Source organism: Chrysochloris asiatica, unplaced genomic scaffold, assembly GCF_000296735.1.
Source record: "Chrysochloris asiatica unplaced genomic scaffold, ChrAsi1.0 scaffold00081, whole genome shotgun sequence".
NCBI classification, from domain to species: Eukaryota; Metazoa; Chordata; class Mammalia; order Afrosoricida; family Chrysochloridae; genus Chrysochloris; species Chrysochloris asiatica.
In genome coordinates, this window is record NW_006408599.1 from 5,677,043 (window position 1) to 5,687,034 (window position 9,992).

A 9,992-nucleotide genomic window follows, 5' to 3' on the forward strand; every position below is an offset into this window, starting at 1 on the left:
ATGTATATAGACACTCTCGTCAGTTGAAGGAAGAGTTAGATATTGAAGTTCACCACAGACAGTTTGTGGGTGAGGGAGGTTTTAGAATAAATAAAATCACACTAGATTGATAATATTGGGACCTCTGTTCGTCTTACTCTTCCACTAGTGGGCCACAAGACCTTGTGCAAATCACTTTAGACAAATCTCAGGATGTTTTTATTTATCCTCTAAATACTTACAAAGTAAAGAGTGGTGTCGGTTTTAGTTCTTGGGAAGAAATTTCGTTAATTAGGCAAAATACCTGAGAGTATTACTATGTCAATCATAGATGCTATAGTACAAAATCGAAATAAGTCTTTTTGCTAAGATGAAAACACTGCCTGTTTCTGCTTTCTGAGCTTTTGTCACTGTTTAGTCCAAAGTTACTGTTGTTAGGTAGTACTAGTGTTGTTGTGAAGTGCTGTCGAGTCTTCTAATTCATAGTGACCTTGTGTAGGGTTTCCAAGGAGCAGTTGGTATTCTCAGAATAAACTAGTAAACCACTGCCCTGTGGTTCAAGCCAAACTTGCAGTCCTGTGCTTATCCTACAGCGTCACACTAGGACTCCAAATTATAGCAACTGTACACACAACAGAAACCCTGCTTAATCCTGCACCATTCTCACAATTGTCACCTTTGAGCCTATTGTTGCTCCCACTGCGTTAACACATCTTGTTGGGGGGGGAGTCTTCTGTTTTCTCTCACCCTTCACTTTCCCAGCATTATGAACTTCTCCAGGGACTGCTCCTTGCAAACAACACGCCTAAAGTCAGAGAGACAAAGTCTCACCATCCTCTTTTCTAAGGAGTATTGGAGCTGCACTTCTTCCAGGACAGATTTGCTTGTTCGTTTGGTAGTTCAAGGTACTTCCATATTTTTCATCAAAGCCATAATTCAAGAGCATTGATTTTTCTATGGTTGTTGTTATTCACTGTCCAACTTTCAAATGCTTATGAGGCCATTGAAAATATTATGGCTTGGGTCAAGAGCATCTAAGTCCCCAAACTGATGCCTTTATCACTTAAATGGGCCTTTCCATAGAAGATTTGCTGAATATAATATGACATTTGATTTCTTGACTGCTGCTTTCTTGAGTGTTGATTATGGATCCAAGCAAAATGAAGTCATTGACAACGTAATATTTTCTGTTTATCCTGATGCTATTTGTTGGTCCAGTTGTGAGGATTTTTTGTTTTTTGTTTTTTACATTGAGGCACAATCCATACTGAATGGAGGTCTTTGGTCTTTGATCTTCATTAATAAATATTTTAAATCCTCTTCACTTCCAGCAAGCAAGGTTGCGTCATCTTCATATTGTAGGTTGTTAATGACTCTTCCTCCAATCCTGATCCACATTCATCTTCATATAATCTAGCTTTTAGGATTATTTGCTCAGCATGCAGATTGAATAAATACAGTGAAAGAACACAACCCTGATCACAACTTTCCTGATTTTAAACCATTCAATAACCTCTTGTTGTGTTTAAATGACTGCCTCTCAGTTTATGTATAGGTTCTCATAGGCACAATTTAGTGTTGTGGAATACCCATTCTTCGCAATGTTATCCATAGTTGGTTAGTATCCACAAAGTTGAATGCCTTTGCACAGTCAATAAAGTACATGTGAACATTACTCTGGTATTCTCTGCTCTCAGCAATGATATCCCTCATTCCATTTCCTCTTCTGAATTTAACTTGAATTTCTAGCAGCTCCCTGTTGAAATACTGTTGCAATCATGCTTGAATTATTTCAGCTAAATTTTACTTGCATGTGATATTAATGATATTGTTTAATGCTTTCTGCATTCTGTTGCATCACCTTTCTTTGGAATGGACACAAATATGGAATTTTTCTAATCAGACAGTCAGTTTGCTGCCTCCCAAATTTCTTGCCACAGACCAGTAAACACCTCTAGTGCTGTATTAATTTATCAAAACATTTCAATTTATATTTCATCAATTGCTGGAGCCTTATTTTTTGCCAATCATTTAAGGGTAATTTGGACTTCTTTCTTTAACATTATAATTTCTTGGTCACATCTTGATATAGTTGAAAATTAACCAATTCTTTTTGGTTCAGTGATTGTGTATACGCCTTCCATCTTCTTTGATGAGTCCTGCGATATTCAGATTTGCACATAGAATCCTACAGTATTGCAATCTGAAGTTGGATTTTTTTTCCCTTTATGTCTTACAGCTTAGAAATGCTCAGAGTGTTCTTCCCTTTTGGTCTTTGCACATTTCATTATATATTTTACTTGGTCTTCTCAAGCTGCCCTTCAAAATTTTCTGTTCATTTCCTTTGCTTCATCATTTCTTCTAGTCACTTTAGCTTATCTAAAGTTCAAAAGCTCCAGGAACTGATGGAATACAAATTGAAATGTTTCAATAAACTAACATAGCACTGCAGGCACTTACTCATCTATTCCAAGAAATTTGGAAGGCAGCTACCTGGCCAACTGATAAGAAGTGATTCATATTTGTGACCATTCCAAAGAAACGTCACCCAATGGAATGCAGAAATCATTGAAAAAAATATCACTAATATAACATGCAAGTAAAATAAAATATAATGACAGACAGCTGCCAGAAATTCAAGTTAGATTCAGAAAATAACATCCCTGGGGAAGGACATCATGCTTCGAAAACTTGAAAGTTAGCGAAAAAAAGAGTAGACCCCCTAACAAGATGGATGGGCACAGTTGCAGCAACAATGAACTCAAACATAATAACAATTGTGAGGATGGCACCAAACTGGGTAATGTTTCATTCTGTTGTGCATAGGGTCATCTGAGTTTAAACTGACTCAGTGGCACCTAGCAAAAACAACGTGTTCAAAGGCAAGTTTCAGAGTCTTTTCTGACATCATTTTTGTCTTTTCTTTTTAATGACTCTGTGTTTTCTTCATGTATGATGTGCTTGATGTCATCCCATAACTCTTCTGATCTTTGGTCATTATGTATCAAATCCAATCATGAGATGGTCTCTAAAGTCAGGTGGGATATATTGAAAGTCATATTTTGACTCTCATGAACTTGTTTTAAGTTTCAGTTTCAACAAGAAGTGCATATGAGCAATTGATGGTCTAGTCCACAATTGACCTGTGGCATTATTTTGGCTGATAATATTGAGCTTCGCTATAGTGTCTTATCGCAGATGTTTTCTATCTGATAATGTGTATTCCATCTGGTGAGGTCCACCTGTATAGTCATCATTTATGTTGTTGCAAAAGGGTATCTGCAATGAATAGTCATTGGTCTTAGAAAATTTTGTCACCAGTCTCCAGCACTGTTTCTATCGCTAAGGTCACATTTTCCAACTGCTGATCCTTTCTACTTACTTCCAACTTTTAAGTTCCAATCACCATTAATTATCAATGCATCTTAATTGCATGTTTGATCAATTTTGACTGAAGAGGTTGTTAGGAGTCTTTAGTTTTCATCATCACTGACTTTTGAGGTTTATGCATAACTTGGAATAATAAATAGTGGTATTAATTGGTCTTCCTTACTGTTATTAAGTGCTGTTGAGTGTGTTCAGACCCATTGTGATGCTGTGAGGGTTTCAGAGGCTTTAAATCTTTGCTGGAGCAGAAAGTTTCATCTTTCTGTGACGCTGCTGATAGGCTCAAATGACTGAGGTGATGGTTAGCAGTCTAGTGCTTACCCTATGGTCACAGCACTCCTGGTTTTCCTTGTATGTGTATAGGTATTATCCTTTCACTGACGGCATTACACCAGAATGCTGAAATACTCACCTCCATAATTTTACTGCCTGCAACAGAGCTTACACATGGAAAATACTCTATAATTATTCTCAGAAAAAACTAAGAAATAAATATCAATTAATAATACTTTAGACATGAGCTAAATTAACATATGTGAAGGAACTTATAAAGATATCTTTATGTTTTCAGTTATTTCTCATTCCTGATCTTCAAAAGAAAATTCATCTTTCTCTTCTCTTACCTCCTGTAGTAACCATATGCAAACCATTGAGCATTCTAAACCCAAACCTTTCTCCTTTTTGTTTTTAACTCATCTCTAACTAATCAACCAACTCTACTCATTTCCTCAATACCACTCTAGTCCATCTCTACTGTCATCATGTGACAGCACCTAACAGCAACCATAAAGAGCAAAAGGCATGAACGGTAGAAAAGACAGATGAATAGAAATGGAGAGAGTGTAGGAAGCATGTTGTTATATTGTGGGGATTACAATCAATGTCACAAATCAAAATGTGTATGAGTTGTTGAATGGAAAACCAATTTTCTCTGTCAACTTTAACCAAAATATCACTCGACAATAAAAAGTTAAAGAAAAAGTACAACTTTGGTCATGTCTGGTGGCATAGTCAGTTAATAATTGGGCTGCTAACTGCAAGGTTGTCAGTTCAAGCTCACCAGCATTGTCTATGAAGATTTCCGTGGTCATATCTATGTCCATAGCCTCATCTGTCACATCTTCTCTTTTGTGTTATGTTTTAGCCATTATGAATTTCTTTTATACCTTAGAAAAAGTTATATTTCCTTTCACTTCTCAGTCTTACTTATGCTATTCCTCTACCTAGAATGCTTAGTGTTCCTCTTTGTTTATCTGACCAGCTTCTATACATTGCCTCTTTTCATCTTAAATGTATCTTCTCCAACAAGACTTTTATGTAGTCCAATTTGACAAATAAACCTTCCTTGCCAAATGATCACATACTGAATTCTACTTCCTTTGTACATAACTCATCAGCCATTATAAGATTTGATGACGGATGGTTTTCATCATTAGAATTCCAACTGTTTAGGACGGCGGGTAGATCTAAAATATTCACCTCCATATTTAATTGCCCACAAAAGGGCCTAGCAAATATTTTCAGGGGAAACTATTAAATGACTATCAATCAATAATAGTTTAGATATGAGTTAAATTATTGTATGGGAAGTATTTAATAAATATACTATACATCTGGCCTTTTAATCTCTGGGAGTTGGAATTTATTTTGTATCTCAGTGTAACACCTCCAAGTGATATGTAGCCTCAGACCTTTCCAAAGAAACGTGCCTGGTATGTAATAGTTATTCCATTAATATTAAATATATGAATATGCATTTTTAAGACTAAGTAATTATTTTATCCACATATTTGGAATATAAAGTTTGTTTTTGTTGTTGTTTTTTTTTTATCTTAAACACTCCTAATATGAAGGAAAAATGATATGTATTTCAGAGAATCTGAGGATGTAATCCAAGATAGCATACTGTTACTGAGGAGTTTCTTTCCAGTTTTGAATTACATCTCAAGATCCACGCAGACTTTGGATTCCATACCACATTGTGCTTATGTTTATTTAATGCAAAAATAAACTTTCACTTTACTTGCCTTGAGAAAAACTAATGCTCAAGAAGTGTATGATGCACATATTGCCTAGCTTTGCTCCATTTCTGGCATATGGCTGCATAGGACTGGAAATATGCTTATTGTACTTAGAGAATAAATGATACCTTAATGGCTAAGTCAGAAGCCATATTTTTGCCAAAGATATGATGTTGGGCAGATAGTTTTCCAAATATCAAAAAGTCATTTCGGGATGAAGTTTTTAGCTTCCTCTCTAAAATTATATATGTGGGAGATCTATTATAAATTAATACAGAGCTTAACTCATAAAGAAATCATTGTTCACTGGTATCTCACAGCTATTTGAGTGCATATCTTGCTCCTCCTACAAATGCTCTTTCACTGCTACCCCAAAGCTCATATTTCCAATCACTTCCCTTTCTGCTCTTTTCCTATCAGCCAGGTATAATTGCACTCACTGACTCATGCCCTTCCATTCTCTCGTGCATAGAACGCAAAGCTTTTGTGGTCTCTTGCATTATTCCTTTATCCTTGCATATCCTTACTGTTGAATACCATCTGCAAATTTAATTAGCTAGCAATTTATTCCCTTTGCCTAATCATTAGTGAAGTTGAAAAACTTGATAAAAAAGAAAAAAGAAGAAACTTCTCACATACTGTGTACAGAATAGAGAGCTTCACTTTATTTTATTTATTTTATCCTTTTCAGTTATCTGGTATCGGAGGACCCAGGAGATGGAAGCTCAAACTAATCAGAAGTCATTAATATAAAAAATACAATGGATTCAAAAAAATAGTTCTAAATAAAGAAATCCAAGGAGCTTATCTAAAACACTGTGGTTGTTTGTGGCACAAAACTGTTTCATTCATTTCTGAATATTGTTTCTCTTTAAATACTTGTTTTGTTGCTATTAGGTGTTGTTGAGTTGTTTCTTCCTCACATGGACCCTATGAACAACAAAATGAAATAGTGCCTGGTCCTATACAATTTTGAAATCATTGCTATGTTTGAGTCCATTATTGAAACCATTGTGTAAGTGCACCTTCCTGTTTTCCACTGTCCCTCGACTCTGCCAAGCATAATGTATTTCAGGGACTGGTCCCTCCTGATAACAAAATCTTGCCATCCTCACTTTTAAGGAACATTCAGGCTATTCTTCTTTCAAGAAAGATCTATTTGTTATTCTAGCAGTCCATGACATATTCAATATTTTTCGCCAACACCATAATTCAAAAGCCTAAGTTCTTCTCAGATCTTCCTTATTCATTGGACACCATTTACATGCATATGAGGCAACAGAAAATAGTATGCTTGGGTCAGGGACACCTTTGTCCTCAAAGTGACAGTTTTGCTTTTTAACACTTTAAAGAGGTTTTTGGTTTTTTTTTGCAGCAAATTTACCCAATATAATATGTTGTTTGAGTTCTTGACTGCTGCTTCCATGAGTTCAATTATGGACCCAAGTCAAATGAAATCCTTGATAACTTCAATATTTTCTTTGTTCATCATGCTACGTTTATTGCTTCAGTTGTGAGGATATTTGTTTTTTTTTTTCCTCTTTTATGTTGAAGTGTAATCTATATTTTAGGCTTTGATTTCATTAGTAAGTGGCTTAAGTAATCTTTGCTTTCAGCAAGCAAGTTTGTGCTCTCTGCATATTGTAGATTGTTAATGAGTCTTTCTCCAATCTTGATGCTATGTTGTTCTTTATATAGTCCAGCTTCTTTGATTATTTCATCATTTTATAGATGGGATAAGTATGATTAAAGATACAGCTCCTATGCACACTTTTGATTTTAAAGTAAATAATAGTCCTTGTCTGTTTGAATAACTGTCTCTTAGTCTGTGTATAATTTTGAAATGAGCATACTCAAGTACCTGGAATTCTCTCTCTCTTTTTTTTTTTTTTTGCAATAGTATTCATAACATGATCCATAAATTTTTCCAAGTTTGGAAATCTTTACTGAAGATGACTACCCATATTTTTCTCCCATATATTTCTCACAGTATGTGAAAAAATTCTTCTTTTTTTTTTTCATCATTTTATGCAACTTCTCTAATGATTAGGCAAAGGAAATAAATTGCTGGCTAGTTAAATTTGTAGATGGTATTCAACAGTGAGGATACGCAAGGATAAAGGAATAATGCAAGAGACCTCAAAAGCATTGAGTTCTGTATTGGTGAACATGGTAGGTTCTAACCACGGACCTTTGGACTTACAGCCAGGTATTTAACCATTGTACCACCAGCACTACTTTTCCTCATGACATAATATGCAAATAACCACATACATCCACTTATATGTAAGGTACAAACAAGTGATTAAGGAGAGCCAGCACTTTTCACATAACTGAACTTTTTTTTCTTTTTATTTTTTTAATACTACCAAGGACAAGGAGTCCCGGTGTGGTGCTGTGGGTTAATACGCTGGACTGCAAGGTCATCTTGAACCTCAAGGTCAGTGGTTCAAGCTCACCAGCTGCTCCATGGAAACCCTATACAGGGTCACTATAGGTCAGAACCAACTCAATGGCACTTAACAACAACACAAACAACAACCAAGGAAAGAGTACTCAATAAGCAAGGTAAGCACGTGCTTATGGCATCAATAAAACAGGGGCACCTATTGTTCAAAACAAAGATCTGTAGATGCCAAGCAGATAGAATACAAGGAAAATCGAGACTAAACAAAATTGATACCAGCTCCAATGCATGATGTCTTAGTTATCAAATACTGCTATAAGAAACACCACAAGTGGATGGCTTTAACAACCAGAAATGTATTCTCTCACAGGTTAGGAAGCTAGAAGTTCAACTTCAATGTATTAGCTCTTGGGGAAGGCTTTCTCTGTGATGGTTCTAGGTAGAACTCCTTGTCTCCTTTCAGCATCTGTTGACTGAGTGTTTCTTTGGGATCACCATATGTCTTGATCTCAATCTTCCCCTTGATCTAGTAGCTTCACAGTGTAGGGATCCCAGGTTTCAAGGGTGAACTCAATTCTTGGCCCTTCAAATTCTGTGGTAGTAGGTCTTTCTGAGCTCAGCTCACTTCTTTTAACTCTCAAAAGAAACTGATTCAAGAAACAACCTAATAGCCCAATACTGTAGATTGCATCTTACCTTGTTAACATTACAGAAATGAAGATTTACATCATAGGATAATTGCATCAGATCTGGGCTTATCACATCAAATCATATCTTGGGGTTGATTGTATTATGTTATATCTCATTATAGCCACGTCTTAACTGTTAAACCACTGAGAATCCTGGCCCAGCTAGGTTGACACAAAAAACTTAACTATCACACACTGCAATGTGTTGGATGGAAATAAAGTTCATATAGGATCACAAAAGCGCCCACATAAGAGGTTTTTAAGCTATGAGGTTCTTATGTCGTCAACACCTTCATTGACCTTTCTTCTTTGTTGCCCTCACATGTAATTTAAATGCCTTATCTTGGCTGGTCTTTTGGGAGTATACTATCTTTGGCTAATAAAAAAGAGATGAGGGAGGGCTGTCAAGTTTCTTGTTACATTCACCCAATATGCAACTGGATGCAACATGAGCAGTTACTGAGAAATGATATAATAGTAGATAACAGATAAGCCCTTGGTAGGGTAGTGGTTACAAATCGGGCTGCGAACCACAAGGTCAGCAGTTCAAAACTACCAGCTGCTCAGTGGGAGAAAGATGAGCACTGAACAGTAACAACAAACAGATAACATAATAGTAGATAACAGATAATGGGTAATAGACCCATTGTGAGAACTGTTTTGTATACCCATGTGTTAGACTGGGTTCTCTAACAAATCAAAACAGCGAAACTCATGTATTTATTTATATTTATAAAGAGAAGTTTATATCAAGGAAATGGCTCAGAGAGTTGTAGAGAGATAAGACAGTCCCAAATCTGGGTCAGATGAACCAAGATCAGCAGGTCACATGGCAGGAGGGCAGACAGGCAGCAGATAGGCTGGTCTGGCATGTAAGAAGGCAAAGTGTTGATGACTCCAAGGAACACCAAGTAATAGAACAGGCCACTGGATCAAATCCAAAGGACTGGAGATTGGAGGATGAGCCAGATGGACCATCTAGACCTATCAGAAAACATGCAAACTTTACTTGAATATCTGATATATTGGAAGCAGGACACACCTTTGAGGAAATATGCTATCAATTGATTTGCCTAGCAGACCTCATCATAGAGTTAATAGCATTATATAAGATGTCATCATGGGGTAACAACATCTCAACTGTAAAAGCCCTGAGAATCTTACCCAGTCAATCTGATGCAAAACCTTAACTATCACAGTCCACATCTGCTGACCCTGCAACCTCAGTCAGGAGGGCCAGCAATGCTCCTTGCCATGATACAAAATCAAGAACATGTATGTCCTTGCACCCATGCTGAATGAAAACTCCAGTTCCGGATTGCATGCAAAATGAGGGAATTCACGTATTTATTTTTTTTTTTTTAATAGTGCTTAATGCATCATATCTGAACAGGAGATAGTCTCTAAATTCAGATGGGATACACTCAAGGTCATATTTTGACCATTGCATTGCATTCAATTAAGTTACTTTTTTAACTGTATAACATTTACATAGAATATGTTCTAAAT